The 25,776-nt window shown below is 46.2% G+C and overlaps 12 non-coding genes across 12 annotated transcripts; all 12 read right to left on the bottom strand.

Moving 5' to 3' along the window:
• Positions 1 to 362: 362 nt before the first annotated feature.
• LOC130315547 (U2 spliceosomal RNA) lies at positions 363 to 553 on the bottom strand. The gene has a single exon (XR_008863023.1). It is a non-coding gene; the product is annotated as a U2 spliceosomal RNA (small nuclear RNA).
• Positions 554 to 2,648: 2,095 nt separating this feature from the next.
• LOC130315546 (U2 spliceosomal RNA) lies at positions 2,649 to 2,839 on the bottom strand. The gene has a single exon (XR_008863022.1). It is a non-coding gene; the product is annotated as a U2 spliceosomal RNA (small nuclear RNA).
• Positions 2,840 to 4,932: 2,093 nt separating this feature from the next.
• Positions 4,933 to 5,123, bottom strand: LOC130315545 (U2 spliceosomal RNA). The gene has a single exon (XR_008863021.1). It is a non-coding gene; the product is annotated as a U2 spliceosomal RNA (small nuclear RNA).
• Positions 5,124 to 7,216: 2,093 nt separating this feature from the next.
• Positions 7,217 to 7,407, bottom strand: LOC130315544 (U2 spliceosomal RNA). Its single transcript, XR_008863020.1, has one exon. It is a non-coding gene; the product is annotated as a U2 spliceosomal RNA (small nuclear RNA).
• A 2,092-nt stretch (positions 7,408 to 9,499) lies between these two features.
• LOC130315543 (U2 spliceosomal RNA) lies at positions 9,500 to 9,690 on the bottom strand. Its single transcript, XR_008863019.1, has one exon. It is a non-coding gene; the product is annotated as a U2 spliceosomal RNA (small nuclear RNA).
• Positions 9,691 to 11,774: 2,084 nt separating this feature from the next.
• Positions 11,775 to 11,965, bottom strand: LOC130315542 (U2 spliceosomal RNA). Its single transcript, XR_008863018.1, has one exon. It is a non-coding gene; the product is annotated as a U2 spliceosomal RNA (small nuclear RNA).
• Positions 11,966 to 14,047: 2,082 nt separating this feature from the next.
• LOC130315540 (U2 spliceosomal RNA) lies at positions 14,048 to 14,238 on the bottom strand. Its single transcript, XR_008863017.1, has one exon. It is a non-coding gene; the product is annotated as a U2 spliceosomal RNA (small nuclear RNA).
• A 2,084-nt stretch (positions 14,239 to 16,322) lies between these two features.
• Positions 16,323 to 16,513, bottom strand: LOC130315539 (U2 spliceosomal RNA). Its single transcript, XR_008863016.1, has one exon. It is a non-coding gene; the product is annotated as a U2 spliceosomal RNA (small nuclear RNA).
• Positions 16,514 to 18,596: 2,083 nt separating this feature from the next.
• On the bottom strand, positions 18,597 to 18,787 carry LOC130315537 (U2 spliceosomal RNA). The gene has a single exon (XR_008863014.1). It is a non-coding gene; the product is annotated as a U2 spliceosomal RNA (small nuclear RNA).
• A 2,096-nt stretch (positions 18,788 to 20,883) lies between these two features.
• Positions 20,884 to 21,074, bottom strand: LOC130315627 (U2 spliceosomal RNA). The gene has a single exon (XR_008863096.1). It is a non-coding gene; the product is annotated as a U2 spliceosomal RNA (small nuclear RNA).
• A 2,088-nt stretch (positions 21,075 to 23,162) lies between these two features.
• LOC130315536 (U2 spliceosomal RNA) lies at positions 23,163 to 23,353 on the bottom strand. The gene has a single exon (XR_008863013.1). It is a non-coding gene; the product is annotated as a U2 spliceosomal RNA (small nuclear RNA).
• A 2,084-nt stretch (positions 23,354 to 25,437) lies between these two features.
• On the bottom strand, positions 25,438 to 25,628 carry LOC130315534 (U2 spliceosomal RNA). The gene has a single exon (XR_008863012.1). It is a non-coding gene; the product is annotated as a U2 spliceosomal RNA (small nuclear RNA).
• Positions 25,629 to 25,776: the final 148 nt, after the last annotated feature.

Genomic DNA, 25,776 nt, shown 5'->3' with positions numbered 1-25,776 from the left:
TTGGGGAAGGGATGAGATTTTATATTTCTTCATAAGCATTAATCTTATTTTGTCAATTAGGAACATTCAGCACCCACCCGCTATCAAGGCAGCTGCCTATCATGTCATGCCCTACCTGCACAGGTGTGCTGGCTACTCAAATGATCCAATTAAGGAGGCCATTTAGTCAGCAGCAGCAGAAGTCCTGTGCCTGGACGCTCCAACAGCGGCCAGACACAAGCAGAAGCAGAAGCAGCAGCAGCACCACCTTTTGTTTTTTGGCTGCAGCAGCAGCAGCAGCAAGGCCCACAGGGCTGGCTAGCTGGCTAGCCAGCAAGCAGGTAGCAATGAAAGTAGGAATCTTTCTTTTTAACCCTGTAAGGGGGTGGTGCACTGTACCCGAAGATACTGCCATATCGGGTCAATGCATAGGGCGACGGAAGCAAGCTTCGAAATCGGCCCCCGTTCTCAAAAATCCATTTAATATATGGTCCCCAGATAGGGGACGTATCAGATATTAAACTGATAAGAACAGATACTACACTTGATCTTAGCCAAAAGGCCGAGAAGCGATAACCGTGAAAGGGGCGGGCCCAACAAGGTCCCCTTCATGGGCACTATCACTGCTTGCTGTCAGGGAGGCTGCCAGACAATTTTCCATGCACACTCTGGGCTGGGGGGCAGTCAACCACCAGTACACACAGCAGAACCTAAACCCATACCATTATTGCTAAGCAGCAAGACAGGGGCCCATTGCACTCCCACGGGGCCTTTTTAAATGCAATCCATAACCCGGATTTGCCAGGAACCCTTCTTACTCCTCCTACTTGCATGTGACACTGGGCTTAGGATCTGCATAGGAAACACACACACAAGCACACACCTACCTTTGTTGCCTGCAGATGCCTCCTTGGCTGTCCCCAAACGGTATCAAACCAACACCCACGGGAAGCTGTAAGCATAGAGGACATGCCTGCACCCCATTGGACTTACCTGTGTGGGTTAAACCCGGGTTATTTGACAACCTATGGCGGTGATGGTTCTGCTCAGGCAGAGCAGTGCTGATGCTCCTCATAAAGCTGTCGCTGCTGTGAAGGTTCTAGGTGACATCACAAATCCCTATGGTTACATACACAACAAAGCTGGGTTGTTGTTGTTTACACTCTGCAAGGCCTGTGGAAGTGAGTGACATCATAGCACTGTAGTTCTGAGGGTTCTAGATGGATGCAACAATCTCCTGTTGCTTCTATGAAGGCCATAATAGACGACATCACCAAACAGCTCCATAGTCACATACACAGCAAAGGAGAGATGTTGTTTACACCTAGTGATGTCAGTGGTATTGAGTGACATCACAGCACAGTGCTAAGGCTCCTGGGCCTGGACACAGCAGCGGCTGCAATATCTCAACGGAGAATACGTTTATATATATGTGTGTGTGTGCGCGTATATATATATATATATATATATATATATATATATATATATATATATATATATATTCTCCGCCGAAATCACTTTTAAACCCATTTCCACCTTTTTTCCCTTCTCTTCCTCTTACTTTTTTTTCACGTTTTTTTACGTTTTTCTCCTTTTCGCCTCTTTTCTGGGCGTATTATTCTTCTTTTTCTTCTTTTTTTTCGTCTAATGCATACCCCATCAGTGCAGCAATGCTTATTCAATACCGCCAGCAGATGGAGACACTGGGGGATAATTTTCTAAGGATTTATACAGATTTTTCCTGTCTGAATTTGTCGCACAGAAAGTTGCAGGCCAAATATGTGTGACATTTCTGCGACTTTAGCTTCTAGAGCATTTTTACAACATTATACATAGGTGCTGAATACATAAAAAGCGACTGTTCAGCGACAGACAAGTCGCATCGGCTGAAAGTAGGCCAGAATGTCAGTCCATGTTGGAGCAGGTTTAGATACAGTCTAAAGCATAGATCTCAAAGTCTGTGCACAGAATTTAGCAAGGGCCTCGCACCTTCTGATGCATCAGGTAGGTGCACAATAGCATAGCCTAACCCTCTGTACTTTGGTCTATATTGATGCGGGACATAGACAGCCAGCTGATGACCAATCCATTAGTGCAATGGATGGCTGGAAGCATTTGTCTTTGCCTTTGCAATACCACAGAAGCAATGCATGGTCAATGTACAGCAATGACACACCTGTGTGAACAGCCAGGAGACCCCCCCCCCCCCATGTTATGTTACATAGTTACATAGTTAGTACGGTCGAAAAAAGACATATGTCCATCAAGTTCAACCAGGGAATTAAGGGGTAGGGGTGTGGCGCGATATTGGGGAAGGGATGAGATTTTATATTTCTTCATAAGCATTAATCTTATTTTGTCAATTAGGAACATTCAGCACCCACCCGCTATCAAGGCAGCTGCCTATCATGTCATGCCCTACCTGCACAGGTGTGCTGGCTACTCAAATGATCCAATTAAGGAGGCCATTTAGTCAGCAGCAGCAGAAGTCCTGTGCCTGGACGCTCCAACAGCGGCCAGACACAAGCAGAAGCAGAAGCAGCAGCAGCACCACCTTTTGTTTTTTGGCTGCAGCAGCAGCAGCAGCAAGGCCCACAGGGCTGGCTAGCTGGCTAGCCAGCAAGCAGGTAGCAATGAAAGTAGGAATCTTTCTTTTTAACCCTGTAAGGGGGTGGTGCACTGTACCCGAAGATACTGCCATATCGGGTCAATGCATAGGGCGACGGAAGCAAGCTTCGAAATCGGCCCCCGTTCTCAAAAATCCATTTAATATATGGTCCCCAGATAGGGGACGTATCAGATATTAAACTGATAAGAACAGATACTACACTTGATCTTAGCCAAAAGGCCGAGAAGCGATAACCGTGAAAGGGGCGGGCCCAACAAGGTCCCCTTCATGGGCACTATCACTGCTTGCTGTCAGGGAGGCTGCCAGACAATTTTCCATGCACACTCTGGGCGGGCAGTCAACCACCAGTACACACAGCAGAACCTAAACCCATACCATTATTGCTAAGCAGCAAGACAGGGGCCCATTGCACTCCCACGGGGCCTTTTTAAATGCAATCCATAACCCGGATTTGCCAGGAACCCTTCTTACTCCTCCTACTTGCATGTGACACTGGGCTTAGGATCTGCATAGGAAACACACACACAAGCACACACCTACCTTTGTTGCCTGCAGATGCCTCCTTGGCTGTCCCCAAACGGTATCAAACCAACACCCACGGGAAGCTGTAAGCATAGAGGACATGCCTGCACCCCATTGGACTTACCTGTGTGGGTTAAACCCGGGTTATTTGACAACCTATGGCGGTGATGGTTCTGCTCAGGCAGAGCAGTGCTGATGCTCCTCATAAAGCTGTCGCTGCTGTGAAGGTTCTAGGTGACATCACAAATCCCTATGGTTACATACACAACAAAGCTGGGTTGTTGTTGTTTACACTCTGCAAGGCCTGTGGAAGTGAGTGACATCATAGCACTGTAGTTCTGAGGGTTCTAGATGGATGCAACAATCTCCTGTTGCTTCTATGAAGGCCATAATAGACGACATCACCAAACAGCTCCATAGTCACATACACAGCAAAGGAGAGATGTTGTTTACACCTAGTGATGTCAGTGGTATTGAGTGACATCACAGCACAGTGCTAAGGCTCCTGGGCCTGGACACAGCAGCGGCTGCAATATCTCAACGGAGAATACGTTTATATATATGTGTGTGTGTGCGCGTATATATATATATATATATATATATATATATATATATATATATATATATATATATTTCTCCGCCGAAATCACTTTTAAACCCATTTCCACCTTTTTTTCCCTTCTCTTCCTCTTACTTTTTTTTCACGTTTTTTTAAGTTTTTCTCCTTTTCGCCTCTTTTCTGGGCGTATTATTCTTCTTTTTCTTCTTTTTTTTCGTCTAATGCATACCCCATCAGTGCAGCAATGCTTATTCAATACCGCCAGCAGATGGAGACACTGGGGGATAATTTTCTAAGGATTTATACTGATTTTTCCTGTCTGAATTTGTCGCACAGAAAGTTGCAGGCCAAATATGTGTGACATTTCTGCGACTTTAGCTTCTAGAGCATTTTTACAACATTATACATAGGTGCTGAATACATAAAAAGCGACTGTTCAGCGACAGACAAGTCGCATCGGCTGAAAGTAGGCCAGAATGTCAGTCCATGTTGGAGCAGGTTTAGATACAGTCTAAAGCATAGATCTCAAAGTCTGTGCACAGAATTTAGCAAGGGCCTCGCACCTTCTGATGCATCAGGTAGGTGCACAATAGCATAGCCTAACCCTCTGTACTTTGGTCTATATTGATGCGGGACATAGACAGCCAGCTGATGACCAATCCATTAGTGCAATGGATGGCTGGAAGCATTTGTCTTTGCCTTTGCAATACCACAGAAGCAATGCATGGTCAATGTACAGCAATGACACACCTGTGTGAACAGCCAGGAGACCCCCCCCCCCCCATGTTATGTTACATAGTTACATAGTTAGTACGGTCGAAAAAAGACATATGTCCATCAAGTTCAACCAGGGAATTAAGGGGTAGGGGTGTGGCGCGATATTGGGGAAGGGATGAGATTTTATATTTCTTCATAAGCATTAATCTTATTTTGTCAATTAGGAACATTCAGCACCCACCCGCTATCAAGGCAGCTGCCTATCATGTCATGCCCTACCTGCACAGGTGTGCTGGCTACTCAAATGATCCAATTAAGGAGGCCATTTAGTCAGCAGCAGCAGAAGTCCTGTGCCTGGACGCTCCAACAGCGGCCAGACACAAGCAGAAGCAGAAGCAGCAGCAGCACCACCTTTTGTTTTTTGGCTGCAGCAGCAGCAGCAGCAAGGCCCACAGGGCTGGCTAGCTGGCTAGCCAGCAAGCAGGTAGCAATGAAAGTAGGAATCTTTCTTTTTAACCCTGTAAGGGGGTGGTGCACTGTACCCGAAGATACTGCCATATCGGGTCAATGCATAGGGCGACGGAAGCAAGCTTCGAAATCGGCCCCCGTTCTCAAAAATCCATTTAATATATGGTCCCCAGATAGGGGACGTATCAGATATTAAACTGATAAGAACAGATACTACACTTGATCTTAGCCAAAAGGCCGAGAAGCGATAACCGTGAAAGGGGCGGGCCCAACAAGGTCCCCTTCATGGGCACTATCACTGCTTGCTGTCAGGGAGGCTGCCAGACAATTTTCCATGCACACTCTGGGCTGGGGGGCAGTCAACCACCAGTACACACAGCAGAACCTAAACCCATACCATTATTGCTAAGCAGCAAGACAGGGGCCCATTGCACTCCCACGGGGCCTTTTTAAATGCAATCCATAACCCGGATTTGCCAGGAACCCTTCTTACTCCTCCTACTTGCATGTGACACTGGGCTTAGGATCTGCATAGGAAACACACACACAAGCACACACCTACCTTTGTTGCCTGCAGATGCCTCCTTGGCTGTCCCCAAACGGTATCAAACCAACACCCACGGGAAGCTGTAAGCATAGAGGACATGCCTGCACCCCATTGGACTTACCTGTGTGGGTTAAACCCGGGTTATTTGACAACCTATGGCGGTGATGGTTCTGCTCAGGCAGAGCAGTGCTGATGCTCCTCATAAAGCTGTCGCTGCTGTGAAGGTTCTAGGTGACATCACAAATCCCTATGGTTACATACACAACAAAGCTGGGTTGTTGTTGTTTACACTCTGCAAGGCCTGTGGAAGTGAGTGACATCATAGCACTGTAGTTCTGAGGGTTCTAGATGGATGCAACAATCTCCTGTTGCTTCTATGAAGGCCATAATAGACGACATCACCAAACAGCTCCATAGTCACATACACAGCAAAGGAGAGATGTTGTTTACACCTAGTGATGTCAGTGGTATTGAGTGACATCACAGCACAGTGCTAAGGCTCCTGGGCCTGGACACAGCAGCGGCTGCAATATCTCAACGGAGAATACGTTTATATATATGTGTGTGTGTGCGCGTATATATATATATATATATATATATATATATATATATATATATGTATATATATTTCTCCGCCGAAATCACTTTTAAACCCATTTCCACCTTTTTTCCCTTCTCTTCCTCTTACTTTTTTTTCACGTTTTTTTACGTTTTTCTCCTTTTCGCCTCTTTTCTGGGCGTATTATTCTTCTTTTTCTTCTTTTTTTTCGTCTAATGCATACCCCATCAGTGCAGCAATGCTTATTCAATACCGCCAGCAGATGGAGACACTGGGGGATAATTTTCTAAGGATTTATACTGATTTTTCCTGTCTGAATTTGTCGCACAGAAAGTTGCAGGCCAAATATGTGTGACATTTCTGCGACTTTAGCTTCTAGAGCATTTTTACAACATTATACATAGGTGCTGAATACATAAAAAGCGACTGTTCAGCGACAGACAAGTCGCATCGGCTGAAAGTAGGCCAGAATGTCAGTCCATGTTGGAGCAGGTTTAGATACAGTCTAAAGCATAGATCTCAAAGTCTGTGCACAGAATTTAGCAAGGGCCTCGCACCTTCTGATGCATCAGGTAGGTGCACAATAGCATAGCCTAACCCTCTGTACTTTGGTCTATATTGATGCGGGACATAGACAGCCAGCTGATGACCAATCCATTAGTGCAATGGATGGCTGGAAGCATTTGTCTTTGCCTTTGCAATACCACAGAAGCAATGCATGGTCAATGTACAGCAATGACACACCTGTGTGAACAGCCAGGAGACCCCCCCCCCCCATGTTATGTTACATAGTTACATAGTTAGTACGGTCGAAAAAAGACATATGTCCATCAAGTTCAACCAGGGAATTAAGGGGTAGGGGTGTGGCGCGATATTGGGGAAGGGATGAGATTTTATATTTCTTCATAAGCATTAATCTTATTTTGTCAATTAGGAACATTCAGCACCCACCCGCTATCAAGGCAGCTGCCTATCATGTCATGCCCTACCTGCACAGGTGTGCTGGCTACTCAAATGATCCAATTAAGGAGGCCATTTAGTCAGCAGCAGCAGAAGTCCTGTGCCTGGACGCTCCAACAGCGGCCAGACACAAGCAGAAGCAGAAGCAGCAGCAGCACCACCTTTTGTTTTTTGGCTGCAGCAGCAGCAGCAGCAAGGCCCACAGGGCTGGCTAGCTGGCTAGCCAGCAAGCAGGTAGCAATGAAAGTAGGAATCTTTCTTTTTAACCCTGTAAGGGGGTGGTGCACTGTACCCGAAGATACTGCCATATCGGGTCAATGCATAGGGCGACGGAAGCAAGCTTCGAAATCGGCCCCCGTTCTCAAAAATCCATTTAATATATGGTCCCCAGATAGGGGACGTATCAGATATTAAACTGATAAGAACAGATACTACACTTGATCTTAGCCAAAAGGCCGAGAAGCGATAACCGTGAAAGGGGCGGGCCCAACAAGGTCCCCTTCATGGGCACTATCACTGCTTGCTGTCAGGGAGGCTGCCAGACAATTTTCCATGCACACTCTGGGCTGGGGGGCAGTCAACCACCAGTACACACAGCAGAACCTAAACCCATACCATTATTGCTAAGCAGCAAGACAGGGGCCCATTGCACTCCCACGGGGCCTTTTTAAATGCAATCCATAACCCGGATTTGCCAGGAACCCTTCTTACTCCTCCTACTTGCATGTGACACTGGGCTTAGGATCTGCATAGGAAACACACACACAAGCACACACCTACCTTTGTTGCCTGCAGATGCCTCCTTGGCTGTCCCCAAACGGTATCAAACCAACACCCACGGGAAGCTGTAAGCATAGAGGACATGCCTGCACCCCATTGGACTTACCTGTGTGGGTTAAACCCGGGTTATTTGACAACCTATGGCGGTGATGGTTCTGCTCAGGCAGAGCAGTGCTGATGCTCCTCATAAAGCTGTCGCTGCTGTGAAGGTTCTAGGTGACATCACAAATCCCTATGGTTACATACACAACAAAGCTGGGTTGTTGTTGTTTACACTCTGCAAGGCCTGTGGAAGTGAGTGACATCATAGCACTGTAGTTCTGAGGGTTCTAGATGGATGCAACAATCTCCTGTTGCTTCTATGAAGGCCATAATAGACGACATCACCAAACAGCTCCATAGTCACATACACAGCAAAGGAGAGATGTTGTTTACACCTAGTGATGTCAGTGGTATTGAGTGACATCACAGCACAGTGCTAAGGCTCCTGGGCCTGGACACAGCAGCGGCTGCAATATCTCAACGGAGAATACGTTTATATATATATGTGTGTGTGTGCGCGTATATATATATATATATATATATATATATATATATATATGTATATATATTTCTCCGCCGAAATCACTTTTAAACCCATTTCCACCTTTTTTCCCTTCTCTTCCTCTTACTTTTTTTTCACGTTTTTTTACGTTTTTCTCCTTTTCGCCTCTTTTCTGGGCGTATTATTCTTCTTTTTCTTCTTTTTTTTCGTCTAATGCATACCCCATCAGTGCAGCAATGCTTATTCAATACCGCCAGCAGATGGAGACACTGGGGGATAATTTTCTAAGGATTTATACAGATTTTTCCTGTCTGAATTTGTCGCACAGAAAGTTGCAGGCCAAATATGTGTGACATTTCTGCGACTTTAGCTTCTAGAGCATTTTTACAACATTATACATAGGTGCTGAATACATAAAAAGCGACTGTTCAGCGACAGACAAGTCGCATCGGCTGAAAGTAGGCCAGAATGTCAGTCCATGTTGGAGCAGGTTTAGATACAGTCTAAAGCATAGATCTCAAAGTCTGTGCACAGAATTTAGCAAGGGCCTCGCACCTTCTGATGCATCAGGTAGGTGCACAATAGCATAGCCTAACCCTCTGTACTTTGGTCTATATTGATGCGGGACATAGACAGCCAGCTGATGACCAATCCATTAGTGCAATGGATGGCTGGAAGCATTTGTCTTTGCCTTTGCAATACCACAGAAGCAATGCATGGTCAATGTACAGCAATGACACACCTGTGTGAACAGCCAGGAGACCCCCCCCCCCCCATGTTATGTTACATAGTTACATAGTTAGTACGGTCGAAAAAAGACATATGTCCATCAAGTTCAACCAGGGAATTAAGGGGTAGGGGTGTGGCGCGATATTGGGGAAGGGATGAGATTTTATATTTCTTCATAAGCATTAATCTTATTTTGTCAATTAGGAACATTCAGCACCCACCCGCTATCAAGGCAGCTGCCTATCATGTCATGCCCTACCTGCACAGGTGTGCTGGCTACTCAAATGATCCAATTAAGGAGGCCATTTAGTCAGCAGCAGCAGAAGTCCTGTGCCTGGACGCTCCAACAGCGGCCAGACACAAGCAGAAGCAGAAGCAGCAGCAGCACCACCTTTTGTTTTTTGGCTGCAGCAGCAGCAGCAGCAAGGCCCACAGGGCTGGCTAGCTGGCTAGCCAGCAAGCAGGTAGCAATGAAAGTAGGAATCTTTCTTTTTAACCCTGTAAGGGGGTGGTGCACTGTACCCGAAGATACTGCCATATCGGGTCAATGCATAGGGCGACGGAAGCAAGCTTCGAAATCGGCCCCCGTTCTCAAAAATCCATTTAATATATGGTCCCCAGATAGGGGACGTATCAGATATTAAACTGATAAGAACAGATACTACACTTGATCTTAGCCAAAAGGCCGAGAAGCGATAACCGTGAAAGGGGCGGGCCCAACAAGGTCCCCTTCATGGGCACTATCACTGCTTGCTGTCAGGGAGGCTGCCAGACAATTTTCCATGCACACTCTGGGCTGGGGGGCAGTCAACCACCAGTACACACAGCAGAACCTAAACCCATACCATTATTGCTAAGCAGCAAGACAGGGGCCCATTGCACTCCCACGGGGCCTTTTTAAATGCAATCCATAACCCGGATTTGCCAGGAACCCTTCTTACTCCTCCTACTTGCATGTGACACTGGGCTTAGGATCTGCATAGGAAACACACACACAAGCACACACCTACCTTTGTTGCCTGCAGATGCCTCCTTGGCTGTCCCCAAACGGTATCAAACCAACACCCACGGGAAGCTGTAAGCATAGAGGACATGCCTGCACCCCATTGGACTTACCTGTGTGGGTTAAACCCGGGTTATTTGACAACCTATGGCGGTGATGGTTCTGCTCAGGCAGAGCAGTGCTGATGCTCCTCATAAAGCTGTCGCTGCTGTGAAGGTTCTAGGTGACATCACAAATCCCTATGGTTACATACACAACAAAGCTGGGTTGTTGTTGTTTACACTCTGCAAGGCCTGTGGAAGTGAGTGACATCATAGCACTGTAGTTCTGGGTTCTAGATGGATGCAACAATCTCCTGTTGCTTCTATGAAGGCCATAATAGACGACATCACCAAACAGCTCCATAGTCACATACACAGCAAAGGAGAGATGTTGTTTACACCTAGTGATGTCAGTGGTATTGAGTGACATCACAGCACAGTGCTAAGGCTCCTGGGCCTGGACACAGCAGCGGCTGCAATATCTCAACGGAGAATACGTTTATATATATGTGTGTGTGTGCGCGTATATATATATATATATATATATATATATATATATATATATATATTTCTCCGCCGAAATCACTTTTAAACCCATTTCCACCTTTTTTCCCTTCTCTTCCTCTTACTTTTTTTTCACGTTTTTTTACGTTTTTCTCCTTTTCGCCTCTTTTCTGGGCGTATTATTCTTCTTTTTCTTCTTTTTTTTCGTCTAATGCATACCCCATCAGTGCAGCAATGCTTATTCAATACCGCCAGCAGATGGAGACACTGGGGGATAATTTTCTAAGGATTTATACAGATTTTTCCTGTCTGAATTTGTCGCACAGAAAGTTGCAGGCCAAATATGTGTGACATTTCTGCGACTTTAGCTTCTAGAGCATTTTTACAACATTATACATAGGTGCTGAATACATAAAAAGCGACTGTTCAGCGACAGACAAGTCGCATCGGCTGAAAGTAGGCCAGAATGTCAGTCCATGTTGGAGCAGGTTTAGATACAGTCTAAAGCATAGATCTCAAAGTCTGTGCACAGAATTTAGCAAGGGCCTCGCACCTTCTGATGCATCAGGTAGGTGCACAATAGCATAGCCTAACCCTCTGTACTTTGGTCTATATTGATGCGGGACATAGACAGCCAGCTGATGACCAATCCATTAGTGCAATGGATGGCTGGAAGCATTTGTCTTTGCCTTTGCAATACCACAGAAGCAATGCATGGTCAATGTACAGCAATGACACACCTGTGTGAACAGCCAGGAGACCCCCCCCCCCCCATGTTATGTTACATAGTTACATAGTTAGTACGGTCGAAAAAAGACATATGTCCATCAAGTTCAACCAGGGAATTAAGGGGTAGGGGTGTGGCGCGATATTGGGGAAGGGATGAGATTTTATATTTCTTCATAAGCATTAATCTTATTTTGTCAATTAGGAACATTCAGCACCCACCCGCTATCAAGGCAGCTGCCTATCATGTCATGCCCTACCTGCACAGGTGTGCTGGCTACTCAAATGATCCAATTAAGGAGGCCATTTAGTCAGCAGCAGCAGAAGTCCTGTGCCTGGACGCTCCAACAGCGGCCAGACACAAGCAGAAGCAGAAGCAGCAGCAGCACCACCTTTTGTTTTTTGGCTGCAGCAGCAGCAGCAGCAAGGCCCACAGGGCTGGCTAGCTGGCTAGCCAGCAAGCAGGTAGCAATGAAAGTAGGAATCTTTCTTTTTAACCCTGTAAGGGGGTGGTGCACTGTACCCGAAGATACTGCCATATCGGGTCAATGCATAGGGCGACGGAAGCAAGCTTCGAAATCGGCCCCCGTTCTCAAAAATCCATTTAATATATGGTCCCCAGATAGGGGACGTATCAGATATTAAACTGATAAGAACAGATACTACACTTGATCTTAGCCAAAAGGCCGAGAAGCGATAACCGTGAAAGGGGCGGGCCCAACAAGGTCCCCTTCATGGGCACTATCACTGCTTGCTGTCAGGGAGGCTGCCAGACAATTTTCCATGCACACTCTGGGCTGGGGGGCAGTCAACCACCAGTACACACAGCAGAACCTAAACCCATACCATTATTGCTAAGCAGCAAGACAGGGGCCCATTGCACTCCCACGGGGCCTTTTTAAATGCAATCCATAACCCGGATTTGCCAGGAACCCTTCTTACTCCTCCTACTTGCATGTGACACTGGGCTTAGGATCTGCATAGGAAACACACACACAAGCACACACCTACCTTTGTTGCCTGCAGATGCCTCCTTGGCTGTCCCCAAACGGTATCAAACCAACACCCACGGGAAGCTGTAAGCATAGAGGACATGCCTGCACCCCATTGGACTTACCTGTGTGGGTTAAACCCGGGTTATTTGACAACCTATGGCGGTGATGGTTCTGCTCAGGCAGAGCAGTGCTGATGCTCCTCATAAAGCTGTCGCTGCTGTGAAGGTTCTAGGTGACATCACAAATCCCTATGGTTACATACACAACAAAGCTGGGTTGTTGTTGTTTACACTCTGCAAGGCCTGTGGAAGTGAGTGACATCATAGCACTGTAGTTCTGAGGGTTCTAGATGGATGCAACAATCTCCTGTTGCTTCTATGAAGGCCATAATAGACGACATCACCAAACAGCTCCATAGTCACATACACAGCAAAGGAGAGATGTTGTTTACACCTAGTGATGTCAGTGGTATTGAGTGACATCACAGCACAGTGCTAAGGCTCCTGGGCCTGGACACAGCAGCGGCTGCAATATCTCAACGGAGAATACGTTTATATATATGTGTGTGTGTGCGCGTATATATATATATATATATATATATATATATATATATATTTCTCCGCCGAAATCACTTTTAAACCCATTTCCACCTTTTTTTCCCTTCTCTTCCTCTTACTTTTTTTTCACGTTTTTTTACGTTTTTCTCCTTTTCGCCTCTTTTCTGGGCGTATTATTCTTCTTTTTCTTCTTTTTTTTCGTCTAATGCATACCCCATCAGTGCAGCAATGCTTATTCAATACCGCCAGCAGATGGAGACACTGGGGGATAATTTTCTAAGGATTTATACTGATTTTTCCTGTCTGAATTTGTCGCACAGAAAGTTGCAGGCCAAATATGTGTGACATTTCTGCGACTTTAGCTTCTAGAGCATTTTTACAACATTATACATAGGTGCTGAATACATAAAAAGCGACTGTTCAGCGACAGACAAGTCGCATCGGCTGAAAGTAGGCCAGAATGTCAGTCCATGTTGGAGCAGGTTTAGATACAGTCTAAAGCATAGATCTCAAAGTCTGTGCACAGAATTTAGCAAGGGCCTCGCACCTTCTGATGCATCAGGTAGGTGCACAATAGCATAGCCTAACCCTCTGTACTTTGGTCTATATTGATGCGGGACATAGACAGCCAGCTGATGACCAATCCATTAGTGCAATGGATGGCTGGAAGCATTTGTCTTTGCCTTTGCAATACCACAGAAGCAATGCATGGTCAATGTACAGCAATGACACACCTGTGTGAACAGCCAGGAGACCCCCCCCCCCCCCATGTTATGTTACATAGTTACATAGTTAGTACGGTCGAAAAAAGACATATGTCCATCAAGTTCAACCAGGGAATTAAGGGGTAGGGGTGTGGCGCGATATTGGGGAAGGGATGAGATTTTATATTTCTTCATAAGCATTAATCTTATTTTGTCAATTAGGAACATTCAGCACCCACCCGCTATCAAGGCAGCTGCCTATCATGTCATGCCCTACCTGCACAGGTGTGCTGGCTACTCAAATGATCCAATTAAGGAGGCCATTTAGTCAGCAGCAGCAGAAGTCCTGTGCCTGGACGCTCCAACAGCGGCCAGACACAAGCAGAAGCAGAAGCAGCAGCAGCACCACCTTTTGTTTTTTGGCTGCAGCAGCAGCAGCAGCAAGGCCCACAGGGCTGGCTAGCTGGCTAGCCAGCAAGCAGGTAGCAATGAAAGTAGGAATCTTTCTTTTTAACCCTGTAAGGGGGTGGTGCACTGTACCCGAAGATACTGCCATATCGGGTCAATGCATAGGGCGACGGAAGCAAGCTTCGAAATCGGCCCCCGTTCTCAAAAATCCATTTAATATATGGTCCCCAGATAGGGGACGTATCAGATATTAAACTGATAAGAACAGATACTACACTTGATCTTAGCCAAAAGGCCGAGAAGCGATAACCGTGAAAGGGGCGGGCCCAACAAGGTCCCCTTCATGGGCACTATCACTGCTTGCTGTCAGGGAGGCTGCCAGACAATTTTCCATGCACACTCTGGGCTGGGGGGCAGTCAACCACCAGTACACACAGCAGAACCTAAACCCATACCATTATTGCTAAGCAGCAAGACAGGGGCCCATTGCACTCCCACGGGGCCTTTTTAAATGCAATCCATAACCCGGATTTGCCAGGAACCCTTCTTACTCCTCCTACTTGCATGTGACACTGGGCTTAGGATCTGCATAGGAAACACACACACAAGCACACACCTACCTTTGTTGCCTGCAGATGCCTCCTTGGCTGTCCCCAAACGGTATCAAACCAACACCCACGGGAAGCTGTAAGCATAGAGGACATGCCTGCACCCCATTGGACTTACCTGTGTGGGTTAAACCCGGGTTATTTGACAACCTATGGCGGTGATGGTTCTGCTCAGGCAGAGCAGTGCTGATGCTCCTCATAAAGCTGTCGCTGCTGTGAAGGTTCTAGGTGACATCACAAATCCCTATGGTTACATACACAACAAAGCTGGGTTGTTGTTGTTTACACTCTGCAAGGCCTGTGGAAGTGAGTGACATCATAGCACTGTAGTTCTGAGGGTTCTAGATGGATGCAACAATCTCCTGTTGCTTCTATGAAGGCCATAATAGACGACATCACCAAACAGCTCCATAGTCACATACACAGCAAAGGAGAGATGTTGTTTACACCTAGTGATGTCAGTGGTATTGAGTGACATCACAGCACAGTGCTAAGGCTCCTGGGCCTGGACACAGCAGCGGCTGCAATATCTCAACGGAGAATACGTTTATATATATATGTGTGTGTGTGCGCGTATATATATATATATATATATATATATATATATATATATATTTCTCCGCCGAAATCACTTTTAAACCCATTTCCACCTTTTTTCCCTTCTCTTCCTCTTACTTTTTTTTCACGTTTTTTTACGTTTTTCTCCTTTTCGCCTCTTTTCTGGGCGTATTATTCTTCTTTTTCTTCTTTTTTTTCGTCTAATGCATACCCCATCAGTGCAGCAATGCTTATTCAATACCGCCAGCAGATGGAGACACTGGGGGATAATTTTCTAAGGATTTATACAGATTTTTCCTGTCTGAATTTGTCGCACAGAAAGTTGCAGGCCAAATATGTGTGACATTTCTGCGACTTTAGCTTCTAGAGCATTTTTACAACATTATACATAGGTGCTGAATACATAAAAAGCGACTGTTCAGCGACAGACAAGTCGCATCGGCTGAAAGTAGGCCAGAATGTCAGTCCATGTTGGAGCAGGTTTAGATACAGTCTAAAGCATAGATCTCAAAGTCTGTGCACAGAATTTAGCAAGGGCCTCGCACCTTCTGATGCATCAGGTAGGTGCACAATAGCATAGCCTAACCCTCTGTACTTTGGTCTATATTGATGCGGGACATAGACAGCCAGCTGATGACCAATCCATTAGTGCAATGGATGGCTGGAAGCATTTGTCTTTGCCTTTGCAATACCACAGAAGCAATGCATGGTCAATGTACAGCAATGACACACCTGTGTGAACAGCCAGGAGACCCCCCCCCCCCCATGTTATGTTACATAGTTACATAGTTAGTACGGTCGAAAAAAGACATATGTCCATCAAGTTCAACCAGGGAATTAAGGGGTAGGGGTGTGGCGCGATATTGGGGAAGGGATGAGATTTTATATTTCTTCATAAGCATTAATCTTATTTTGTCAATTAGGAACATTCAGCACCCACCCGCTATCAAGGCAGCTGCCTATCATGTCATGCCCTACCTGCACAGGTGTGCTGGCTACTCAAATGATCCAATTAAGGAGGCCATTTAGTCAGCAGCAGCAGAAGTCCTGTGCCTGGACGCTCCAACAGCGGCCAGACACAAGCAGAAGCAGAAGCAGCAGCAGCACCACCTTTTGTTTTTTGGCTGCAGCAGCAGCAGCAGCAAGGCCCACAGGGCTGGCTAGCTGGCTAGCCAGCAAGCAGGTAGCAATGAAAGTAGGAATCTTTCTTTTTAACCCTGTAAGGGGGTGGTGCACTGTACCCGAAGATACTGCCATATCGGGTCAATGCATAGGGCGACGGAAGCAAGCTTCGAAATCGGCCCCCGTTCTCAAAAATCCATTTAATATATGGTCCCCAGATAGGGGACGTATCAGATATTAAACTGATAAGAACAGATACTACACTTGATCTTAGCCAAAAGGCCGAGAAGCGATAACCGTGAAAGGGGCGGGCCCAACAAGGTCCCCTTCATGGGCACTATCACTGCTTGCTGTCAGGGAGGCTGCCAGACAATTTTCCATGCACACTCTGGGCTGGGGGGCAGTCAACCACCAGTACACACAGCAGAACCTAAACCCATACCATTATTGCTAAGCAGCAAGACAGGGGCCCATTGCACTCCCACGGGGCCTTTTTAAATGCAATCCATAACCCGGATTTGCCAGGAACCCTTCTTACTCCTCCTACTTGCATGTGACACTGGGCTTAGGATCTGCATAGGAAACACACACACAAGCACACACCTACCTTTGTTGCCTGCAGATGCCTCCTTGGCTGTCCCCAAACGGTATCAAACCAACACCCACGGGAAGCTGTAAGCATAGAGGACATGCCTGCACCCCATTGGACTTACCTGTGTGGGTTAAACCCGGGTTATTTGACAACCTATGGCGGTGATGGTTCTGCTCAGGCAGAGCAGTGCTGATGCTCCTCATAAAGCTGTCGCTGCTGTGAAGGTTCTAGGTGACATCACAAATCCCTATGGTTACATACACAACAAAGCTGGGTTGTTGTTGTTTACACTCTGCAAGGCCTGTGGAAGTGAGTGACATCATAGCACTGTAGTTCTGAGGGTTCTAGATGGATGCAACAATCTCCTGTTGCTTCTATGAAGGCCATAATAGACGACATCACCAAACAGCTCCATAGTCACATACACAGCAAAGGAGAGATGTTGTTTACACCTAGTGATGTCAGTGGTATTGAGTGACATCACAGCACAGTGCTAAGGCTCCTGGGCCTGGACACAGCAGCGGCTGCAATATCTCAACGGAGAATACGTTTATATATATGTGTGTGTGTGCGCGTATATATATATATATATATATATATATATATATATATATATTTCTCCGCCGAAATCACTTTTAAACCCATTTCCACCTTTTTTTCCCTTCTCTTCCTCTTACTTTTTTTTCACGTTTTTTTACGTTTTTCTCCTTTTCGCCTCTTTTCTGGGCGTATTATTCTTCTTTTTCTTCTTTTTTTTCGTCTAATGCATACCCCATCAGTGCAGCAATGCTTATTCAATACCGCCAGCAGATGGAGACACTGGGGGATAATTTTCTAAGGATTTATACTGATTTTTCCTGTCTGAATTTGTCGCACAGAAAGTTGCAGGCCAAATATGTGTGACATTTCTGCGACTTTAGCTTCTAGAGCATTTTTACAACATTATACATAGGTGCTGAATACATAAAAAGCGACTGTTCAGCGACAGACAAGTCGCATCGGCTGAAAGTAGGCCAGAATGTCAGTCCATGTTGGAGCAGGTTTAGATACAGTCTAAAGCATAGATCTCAAAGTCTGTGCACAGAATTTAGCAAGGGCCTCGCACCTTCTGATGCATCAGGTAGGTGCACAATAGCATAGCCTAACCCTCTGTACTTTGGTCTATATTGATGCGGGACATAGACAGCCAGCTGATGACCAATCCATTAGTGCAATGGATGGCTGGAAGCATTTGTCTTTGCCTTTGCAATACCACAGAAGCAATGCATGGTCAATGTACAGCAATGACACACCTGTGTGAACAGCCAGGAGACCCCCCCCCCCCCATGTTATGTTACATAGTTACATAGTTAGTACGGTCGAAAAAAGACATATGTCCATCAAGTTCAACCAGGGAATTAAGGGGTAGGGGTGTGGCGCGATATTGGGGAAGGGATGAGATTTTATATTTCTTCATAAGCATTAATCTTATTTTGTCAATTAGGAACATTCAGCACCCACCCGCTATCAAGGCAGCTGCCTATCATGTCATGCCCTACCTGCACAGGTGTGCTGGCTACTCAAATGATCCAATTAAGGAGGCCATTTAGTCAGCAGCAGCAGAAGTCCTGTGCCTGGACGCTCCAACAGCGGCCAGACACAAGCAGAAGCAGAAGCAGCAGCAGCACCACCTTTTGTTTTTTGGCTGCAGCAGCAGCAGCAGCAAGGCCCACAGGGCTGGCTAGCTGGCTAGCCAGCAAGCAGGTAGCAATGAAAGTAGGAATCTTTCTTTTTAACCCTGTAAGGGGGTGGTGCACTGTACCCGAAGATACTGCCATATCGGGTCAATGCATAGGGCGACGGAAGCAAGCTTCGAAATCGGCCCCCGTTCTCAAAAATCCATTTAATATATGGTCCCCAGATAGGGGACGTATCAGATATTAAACTGATAAGAACAGATACTACACTTGATCTTAGCCAAAAGGCCGAGAAGCGATAACCGTGAAAGGGGCGGGCCCAACAAGGTCCCCTTCATGGGCACTATCACTGCTTGCTGTCAGGGAGGCTGCCAGACAATTTTCCATGCACACTCTGGGCTGGGGGGCAGTCAACCACCAGTACACACAGCAGAACCTAAACCCATACCATTATTGCTAAGCAGCAAGACAGGGGCCCATTGCACTCCCACGGGGCCTTTTTAAATGCAATCCATAACCCGGATTTGCCAGGAACCCTTCTTACTCCTCCTACTTGCATGTGACACTGGGCTTAGGATCTGCATAGGAAACACACACACAAGCACACACCTACCTTTGTTGCCTGCAGATGCCTCCTTGGCTGTCCCCAAACGGTATCAAACCAACACCCACGGGAAGCTGTAAGCATAGAGGACATGCCTGCACCCCATTGGACTTACCTGTGTGGGTTAAACCCGGGTTATTTGACAACCTATGGCGGTGATGGTTCTGCTCAGGCAGAGCAGTGCTGATGCTCCTCATAAAGCTGTCGCTGCTGTGAAGGTTCTAGGTGACATCACAAATCCCTATGGTTACATACACAACAAAGCTGGGTTGTTGTTGTTTACACTCTGCAAGGCCTGTGGAAGTGAGTGACATCATAGCACTGTAGTTCTGAGGGTTCTAGATGGATGCAACAATCTCCTGTTGCTTCTATGAAGGCCATAATAGACGACATCACCAAACAGCTCCATAGTCACATACACAGCAAAGGAGAGATGTTGTTTACACCTAGTGATGTCAGTGGTATTGAGTGACATCACAGCACAGTGCTAAGGCTCCTGGGCCTGGACACAGCAGCGGCTGCAATATCTCAACGGAGAATACGTTTATATATATATGTGTGTGTGTGCGCGTATATATATATATATATATATATATATATATATATATATATATATTTCTCCGCCGAAATCACTTTTAAACCCATTTCCACCTTTTTTCCCTTCTCTTCCTCTTACTTTTTTTTCACGTTTTTTTACGTTTTTCTCCTTTTCGCCTCTTTTCTGGGCGTATTATTCTTCTTTTTCTTCTTTTTTTTCGTCTAATGCATACCCCATCAGTGCAGCAATGCTTATTCAATACCGCCAGCAGATGGAGACACTGGGGGATAATTTTCTAAGGATTTATACAGATTTTTCCTGTCTGAATTTGTCGCACAGAAAGTTGCAGGCCAAATATGTGTGACATTTCTGCGACTTTAGCTTCTAGAGCATTTTTACAACATTATACATAGGTGCTGAATACATAAAAAGCGACTGTTCAGCGACAGACAAGTCGCATCGGCTGAAAGTAGGCCAGAATGTCAGTCCATGTTGGAGCAGGTTTAGATACAGTCTAAAGCATAGATCTCAAAGTCTGTGCACAGAATTTAGCAAGGGCCTCGCACCTTCTGATGCATCAGGTAGGTGCACAATAGCATAGCCTAACCCTCTGTACTTTGGTCTATATTGATGCGGGACATAGACAGCCAGCTGATGACCAATCCATTAGTGCAATGGATGGCTGGAAGCATTTGTCTTTGCCTTTGCAATACCACAGAAGCAATGCATGGTCAATGTACAGCAATGACACACCTGTGTGAACAGCCAGGAGACCCCCCCCCCCCCCCATGTTATGTTACATAGTTACATAGTTAGTACGGTCGAAAAAAGACATATGTCCATCAAGTTCAACCAGGGAATTAAGGGGTAGGGGTGTGGCGCGATATTGGGGAAGGGATGAGATTTTATATTTCTTCATAAGCATTAATCTTATTTTGTCAATTAGGAACATTCAGCACCCACCCGCTATCAAGGCAGCTGCCTATCATGTCATGCCCTACCTGCACAGGTGTGCTGGCTACTCAAATGATCCAATTAAGGAGGCCATTTAGTCAGCAGCAGCAGAAGTCCTGTGCCTGGACGCTCCAACAGCGGCCAGACACAAGCAGAAGCAGAAGCAGCAGCAGCAGCAGCACCACCTTTTGTTTTTTGGCTGCAGCAGCAGCAGCAGCAAGGCCCACAGGGCTGGCTAGCTGGCTAGCCAGCAAGCAGGTAGCAATGAAAGTAGGAATCTTTCTTTTTAACCCTGTAAGGGGGTGGTGCACTGTACCCGAAGATACTGCCATATCGGGTCAATGCATAGGGCGACGGAAGCAAGCTTCGAAATCGGCCCCCGTTCTCAAAAATCCATTTAATATATGGTCCCCAGATAGGGGACGTATCAGATATTAAACGGATAAGAACAGATACTACACTTGATCTTAGCCAAAAGGCCGAGAAGCGATAACCGTGAAAGGGGCGGGCCCAACAAGGTCCCCTTCATGGGCACTATCACTGCTTGCTGTCAGGGAGGCTGCCAGACAATTTTCCATGCACACTCTGGGCTGGGGGGCAGTCAACCACCAGTACACACAGCAGAACCTAAACCCATACCATTATTGCTAAGCAGCAAGACAGGGGCCCATTGCACTCCCACGGGGCCTTTTTAAATGCAATCCATAACCCGGATTTGCCAGGAACCCTTCTTACTCCTCCTACTTGCATGTGACACTGGGCTTAGGATCTGCATAGGAAACACACACACAAGCACACACCTACCTTTGTTGCCTGCAGATGCCTCCTTGGCTGTCCCCAAACGGTATCAAACCAACACCCACGGGAAGCTGTAAGCATAGAGGACATGCCTGCACCCCATTGGACTTACCTGTGTGGGTTAAACCCGGGTTATTTGACAACCTATGGCGGTGATGGTTCTGCTCAGGCAGAGCAGTGCTGATGCTCCTCATAAAGCTGTCGCTGCTGTGAAGGTTCTAGGTGACATCACAAATCCCTATGGTTACATACACAACAAAGCTGGGTTGTTGTTGTTTACACTCTGCAAGGCCTGTGGAAGTGAGTGACATCATAGCACTGTAGTTCTGAGGGTTCTAGATGGATGCAACAATCTCCTGTTGCTTCTATGAAGGCCATAATAGACGACATCACCAAACAGCTCCATAGTCACATACACAGCAAAGGAGAGATGTTGTTTACACCTAGTGATGTCAGTGGTATTGAGTGACATCACAGCACAGTGCTAAGGCTCCTGGGCCTGGACACAGCAGCGGCTGCAATATCTCAACGGAGAATACGTTTATATATATGTGTGTGTGTGCGCGTATATATATATATATATATATATATATATATATATATATATATATATTTCTCCGCCGAAATCACTTTTAAACCCATTTCCACCTTTTTTTCCCTTCTCTTCCTCTTACTTTTTTTTCACGTTTTTTTACGTTTTTCTCCTTTTCGCCTCTTTTCTGGGCGTATTATTCTTCTTTTTCTTCTTTTTTTTCGTCTAATGCATACCCCATCAGTGCAGCAATGCTTATTCAATACCGCCAGCAGATGGAGACACTGGGGGATAATTTTCTAAGGATTTATACAGATTTTTCCTGTCTGAATTTGTCGCACAGAAAGTTGCAGGCCAAATATGTGTGACATTTCTGCGACTTTAGCTTCTAGAGCATTTTTACAACATTATACATAGGTGCTGAATACATAAAAAGCGACTGTTCAGCGACAGACAAGTCGCATCGGCTGAAAGTAGGCCAGAATGTCAGTCCATGTTGGAGCAGGTTTAGATACAGTCTAAAGCATAGATCTCAAAGTCTGTGCACAGAATTTAGCAAGGGCCTCGCACCTTCTGATGCATCAGGTAGGTGCACAATAGCATAGCCTAACCCTCTGTACTTTGGTCTATATTGATGCGGGACATAGACAGCCAGCTGATGACCAATCCATTAGTGCAATGGATGGCTGGAAGCATTTGTCTTTGCCTTTGCAATACCACAGAAGCAATGCATGGTCAATGTACAGCAATGACACACCTGTGTGAACAGCCAGGAGACCCCCCCCCCCCATGTTATGTTACATAGTTACATAGTTAGTACGGTCGAAAAAAGACATATGTCCATCAAGTTCAACCAGGGAATTAAGGGGTAGGGGTGTGGCGCGATATTGGGGAAGGGATGAGATTTTATATTTCTTCATAAGCATTAATCTTATTTTGTCAATTAGGAACATTCAGCACCCACCCGCTATCAAGGCAGCTGCCTATCATGTCATGCCCTACCTGCACAGGTGTGCTGGCTACTCAAATGATCCAATTAAGGAGGCCATTTAGTCAGCAGCAGCAGAAGTCCTGTGCCTGGACGCTCCAACAGCGGCCAGACACAAGCAGAAGCAGAAGCAGCAGCAGCACCACCTTTTGTTTTTTGGCTGCAGCAGCAGCAGCAGCAAGGCCCACAGGGCTGGCTAGCTGGCTAGCCAGCAAGCAGGTAGCAATGAAAGTAGGAATCTTTCTTTTTAACCCTGTAAGGGGGTGGTGCACTGTACCCGAAGATACTGCCATATCGGGTCAATGCATAGGGCGACGGAAGCAAGCTTCGAAATCGGCCCCCGTTCTCAAAAATCCATTTAATATATGGTCCCCAGATAGGGGACGTATCAGATATTAAACTGATAAGAACAGATACTACACTTGATCTTAGCCAAAAGGCCGAGAAGCGATAACCGTGAAAGGGGCGGGCCCAACAAGGTCCCCTTCATGGGCACTATCACTGCTTGCTGTCAGGGAGGCTGCCAGACAATTTTCCATGCACACTCTGGGCTGGGGGGCAGTCAACCACCAGTACACACAGCAGAACCTAAACCCATACCATTATTGCTAAGCAGCAAGACAGGGGCCCATTGCACTCCCACGGGGCCTTTTTAAATGCAATCCATAACCCGGATTTGCCAGGAACCCTTCTTACTCCTCCTACTTGCATGTGACACTGGGCTTAGGATCTGCATAGGAAACACACACACAAGCACACACCTACCTTTGTTGCCTGCAGATGCCTCCTTGGCTGTCCCCAAACGGTATCAAACCAACACCCACGGGAAGCTGTAAGCATAGAGGACATGCCTGCACCCCATTGGACTTACCTGTGTGGGTTAAACCCGGGTTATTTGACAACCTATGGCGGTGATGGTTCTGCTCAGGCAGAGCAGTGCTGATGCTCCTCATAAAGCTGTCGCTGCTGTGAAGGTTCTAGGTGACATCACAAATCCCTATGGTTACATACACAACAAAGCTGGGTTGTTGTTGTTTACACTCTGCAAGGCCTGTGGAAGTGAGTGACATCATAGCACTGTAGTTCTGAGGGTTCTAGATGGATGCAACAATCTCCTGTTGCTTCTATGAAGGCCATAATAGACGACATCACCAAACAGCTCCATAGTCACATACACAGCAAAGGAGAGATGTTGTTTACACCTAGTGATGTCAGTGGTATTGAGTGACATCACAGCACAGTGCTAAGGCTCCTGGGCCTGGACACAGCAGCGGCTGCAATATCTCAACGGAGAATACGTTTATATATATGTGTGTGTGTGCGCGTATATATATATATATATATATATATATATATATATATATATTTCTCCGCCGAAATCACTTTTAAACCCATTTCCACCTTTTTTTCCCTTCTCTTCCTCTTACTTTTTTTTCACGTTTTTTTACGTTTTTCTCCTTTTCGCCTCTTTTCTGGGCGTATTATTCTTCTTTTTCTTCTTTTTTTTCGTCTAATGCATACCCCATCAGTGCAGCAATGCTTATTCAATACCGCCAGCAGATGGAGACACTGGGGGATAATTTTCTAAGGATTTATACTGATTTTTCCTGTCTGAATTTGTCGCACAGAAAGTTGCAGGCCAAATATGTGTGACATTTCTGCGACTTTAGCTTCTAGAGCATTTTTACAACATTATACATAGGTGCTGAATACATAAAAAGCGACTGTTCAGCGACAGACAAGTCGCATCGGCTGAAAGTAGGCCAGAATGTCAGTCCATGTTGGAGCAGGTTTAGATACAGTCTAAAGCATAGATCTCAAAGTCTGTGCACAGAATTTAGCAAGGGCCTCGCACCTTCTGATGCATCAGGTAGGTGCACAATAGCATAGCCTAACCCTCTGTACTTTGGTCTATATTGATGCGGGACATAGACAGCCAGCTGATGACCAATCCATTAGTGCAATGGATGGCTGGAAGCATTTGTCTTTGCCTTTGCAATACCACAGAAGCAATGCATGGTCAATGTACAGCAATGACACACCTGTGTGAACAGCCAGGAGACCCCCCCCCCCCCCATGTTATGTTACATAGTTACATAGTTAGTACGGTCGAAAAAAGACATATGTCCATCAAGTTCAACCAGGGAATTAAGGGGTAGGGGTGTGGCGCGATATTGGGGAAGGGATGAGATTTTATATTTCTTCATAAGCATTAATCTTATTTTGTCAATTAGGAACATTCAGCACCCACCCGCTATCAAGGCAGCTGCCTATCATGTCATGCCCTACCTGCACAGGTGTGCTGGCTACTCAAATGATCCAATTAAGGAGGCCATTTAGTCAGCAGCAGCAGAAGTCCTGTGCCTGGACGCTCCAACAGCGGCCAGACACAAGCAGAAGCAGAAGCAGCAGCAGCACCACCTTTTGTTTTTTGGCTGCAGCAGCAGCAGCAGCAAGGCCCACAGGGCTGGCTAGCTGGCTAGCCAGCAAGCAGGTAGCAATGAAAGTAGGAATCTTTCTTTTTAACCCTGTAAGGGGGTGGTGCACTGTACCCGAAGATACTGCCATATCGGGTCAATGCATAGGGCGACGGAAGCAAGCTTCGAAATCGGCCCCCGTTCTCAAAAATCCATTTAATATATGGTCCCCAGATAGGGGACGTATCAGATATTAAACTGATAAGAACAGATACTACACTTGATCTTAGCCAAAAGGCCGAGAAGCGATAACCGTGAAAGGGGCGGGCCCAACAAGGTCCCCTTCATGGGCACTATCACTGCTTGCTGTCAGGGAGGCTGCCAGACAATTTTCCATGCACACTCTGGGCTGGGGGGCAGTCAACCACCAGTACACACAGCAGAACCTAAACCCATAC

This window comes from Hyla sarda, unplaced genomic scaffold (genome assembly GCF_029499605.1).
Source record: "Hyla sarda isolate aHylSar1 unplaced genomic scaffold, aHylSar1.hap1 scaffold_188, whole genome shotgun sequence".
Classification (NCBI taxonomy): Eukaryota; Metazoa; Chordata; class Amphibia; order Anura; family Hylidae; genus Hyla; species Hyla sarda.
Note: the sequence above shows the minus strand (reverse complement) of the source record. Positions and strands in the feature narration are given on the sequence as shown.